Here is a 3,793-nt window from a genome sequence, read left to right as displayed (position 1 = left end):
CACCCAGTGTTCATTTGTGCTGTTGCGACTATACTTTGACAGATGTGAGCAGTGAAAGATTTCTGTCTTGTGGCACTTATTTGTGTTTTGTTCTGTCTTGTAGAGACTTGATAAACAGAACGTAAACCTTTGTAGCCAAAGCTGTTTGGGGCCTTACTCTCTGCTGCGGCAGCTGCTCGAGGAAGTTTGGCATTTTCCTGCTGTATTTGAGTACTTAAGTGGCATCGGCTGGTTCCAGCTTTTTGTTAACCAAAACCCATATTCTGCCCTGGTAGCTGGCTCCAGCAGCCCAAGTGATGCATGCCCTCCAGACTACTTGTCACAGAAAAAAGAAAGCAGAAACCACTGTATAGACTACACTGGTTTGTTTTGTTAAAACTCTTCCTATCAGTGTCTTGAGCCTTAGGGTTTGCTCGGTTTGTTCTGCATCTTCTCACCTACTTGTCCAGTATTTCAGTTGCACAGCAGGAAGCTGGCCAGTGTTACAGAGAAGGATACTGGGAAACATAGTTCTGCCCTCCCGTCAGTTCTTGCGAGGAAAGCAGTCCGAACGTTTGGGCAGGTTCGGTGTCAGTCCTGTTTAATAAGCTGACAGGCCCTTGGCAGGCAGGTTTAAAACGCAGCGTGTGATGTGCAGCTTTTGAGGATCTGGATTTTGCAAGCCTGACTGCACATCATGTAATAGCCTTGACATGAGCAAATACATGTCAGGAGAGGGCATGTAACAGCCAGTCTCCCTTGCCCAAAAGGCATGATACGATTTGTCAGCCTTGCCACCTTTTTTGAGATGTTCATTGCAAACATAAGAGTATGCTCTAAAACCTGGTACAAATATTTTTCTTTGTAAACCTTATTTCTAGGAACTGGAACGTTTAGAAACAGCTTCTTTTCTGTGTTTTATAGAAGAATTATCTGATAACCACAGGAGTCTGAGGCAAAACACATTTAGCTGCAACTTCCTTGTAATGAATTTGCCAATGTAAACAACTGTGTCCCATTAACTCTCTTCCTGTAAACTGTTTCAGAAAATATCCTGGAATGTAAGATATGTGCTTGCCTGATACATGATCTAGTATGGAAATTCCTGTCCTAAAGTACAGAGTCCACTTAATGCCTGATTTAGCTGTAATTTCTTATCCACTGTTTTATCCAGGTATGTGCCTTGACAGTGAGACCTTCATTCTTGAGTATTTAAATATTCTGATGTTTACTAAAGTGGGGTTTTTTTGGGGATGTGTATGTTTGTTTAATCCAGACAAATTGGGGAATTTCCTGGTTATGACTAATACTACAAAACACAATGGCAATCTCTTTGTGTCAATTTTTTTTTCTTTGCCTCTGTTTTTAAAAACAAAAAGTATGATTTGGAAATGTAGAATATATTTCACATAGCATACTGGGTTATTTTGTATTTACTACTTAATTCTACTCCTTTGAAGTTTATCTCTAAAAGAAGCAGCTTGCTTTAGTGAGTAGGCAGATTCCAGCTGATAGGTATTTTCAAAAGAAATTGAGGGAGCATTTTAATACAGGTGGGTGATCTGATCTGTGCCAATGAGATGCAGATGAAAGGACCTGATCCAGTTGTTGGCACATCTTAAGAGTGGCATCAGTGCTGCACCGTGCCTTGGCTTTGGAAGGTGTGTGCCAAGTGCCACGTTTTCGGGTGTGACTGACTCCTAGACAATGTATGGTTTTGTTAATAGACATGTCGGCATGTCACTGCGTTATGCTGATGCGAAGCAGGATTGGGACGGACCTTCTGAGACTTTGCTGTAAATGGACCGCTTTGTAACTTACATTTGTGAGACACATTTCGCTCACCCCTGGTGAGCTGTTGTGTGAGTGTGGTGAAACGGGACGCATGGGGCAGCCTTGACTCCCAAGGTGAGGTCACACATAGATTGTCCCCTCTGTGAAGAGTTGATGGTTTCTAGTACCAGTATCTGAATGCACCTGGACACTGGTCTTGCCTAGTGTGCTGGCTAGTGGTGAAGGGCCTGTTCTCTGCTCTCTGGGAAAGCCAGTGCTTTTGCCTCTGTTATCCTCAAAGATATAGTGAGTGACACTTTGTAAGGGGGAAAGGATGGAATTTGCCTTTGGAAGAGGAGTTGTAATAAACCTATAAGCTCCTTGTACTGCTGAGGAAGATTTTACAGACTTTGACATTCAGGCTAACCTTAACCTGAGAAATACTGAATGGTTTTGGTGCCCATAAACCTGTATTACAGCAGCAATACAAGTTATACAAAATTAATCTCATTAGGCAAAATTCTCTGTTGCTAAAGAACGATGCATAATCTCCACCAAGGAAAGCAACATATGGCCTCGAGCTGGGAACTAGGATCCCTTCATTTCCAGCTCTTGGACTGACTTCTTTCATCATCTTGGGCATGTCGCGTAATCCTGTGGCTTCAGTTTCTTTGTTTGCAAGTGGGAATACCATTAACTCAAAAGGTAACATAATTTCTTGTGATGCACCACAGTCTGTATTCATTAGATTCTCTGTTTGAGTCTCCTGTTGGTGAATGTAATGCTCACATGAGCATCACTTAGTATTTCGTCTTGCAGGAGCAGGCAGCTTCGGATGACTTGTGGCACTGTTTTTGTTAAGAGGTGTGAACACGTCCTCCCCTGTTTCCAAGTTACCATTTGGAAGAAGAAAGCACAGGGAGGTGATGCATTGCCCAGGGAATTGGACTGCAGTAAGTCAAGCGAGGATTGCGTTTTGAATGCTTAATCATACTTTAATTGCACAGCCCCTTCATAGTTCTACACGAGACTGCCTGTGAGGGGGGGCATTACTGAACATTTTCGCTGTGTACCTAACTACATTGTAAAAATGCTGTTCAGAGGACTTCCATTTGGAGATATGACGATGCTACTACTGCATAGCTGATCTCATGGAATTTGAGGTTAATGTGAGTTATACCCATCTCTGCTCTACGACCGTTCCATTTTACAGCCTCACCCAGAGGGGCTCTTCTTTTTGATGCTCTCCAGGAGCCCACGCACAGACACAGCACGTGTGGAAACCAATGGGACAGCCTCTGCGAATAAATACCTATTTCAGTATTTGCAGAATAGAACCTTAATCCTGGCAGTTGTAAATGGTCATCTTAAAGCATAGAATTGGCTCAGGCACCATAATGCCTTACTTACAAATGCCTTTGGGAGTCCTTTAAACTAGTAATAGCCACAGCCTTGTATATAGAAGGATACAGAAATTTCTTCTTAGAATGTAAATATTCCTAGCTGTAACTAAATTGATTCTTACCCTAGTTTTTTATAGAAAAATGCTTGTTCTTTGTAAAAATCAGAATAAAATCATGTCAGGAATTATCTTTAAAATGAAGTAGTCTTGCAATTTTTTTTACATCTTCATGTTTTAAAATGTTTTGTATAACAGAGCTACTCCATTTTTTGTGGTCTTGTAGGCTTTACCTTGACTGATCTTGTATTATATATAATGACTTTTTTCCATATTGCTTTTTTTTAATATTTGTTCTAAGCAAAGAGGTGGTCTTCATAACTTGATCACTGTCTGTGACTGCTGCCCATGGAAGAGGTGAATGGGATGGATGGGAGGTGGGTGCTGGAGCAGCTCTGTGGGCACTTGCTTCCTCTTTTCCCTGGAGAGGCTGCCATTGAAAGGAGTTTCTTTTAGGTGCTACTTAAATGTTTGCAACAGAACTGTATGGGAGTCTTCATGTGACACCGAGACAACAAGCTGTGCGAATGTCATCACTGGATTCAGTCTGGGGTTTTGTGGGGTTCCCCCCACGTGCTGTGT

This window comes from Falco naumanni, chromosome 8 (genome assembly GCF_017639655.2).
Source record: "Falco naumanni isolate bFalNau1 chromosome 8, bFalNau1.pat, whole genome shotgun sequence".
In the NCBI taxonomy this organism is placed as follows: Eukaryota; Metazoa; Chordata; class Aves; order Falconiformes; family Falconidae; genus Falco; species Falco naumanni.
The sequence above is the reverse complement of the archived record's forward strand: the minus strand, read 5'-3'. Positions refer to the sequence as shown.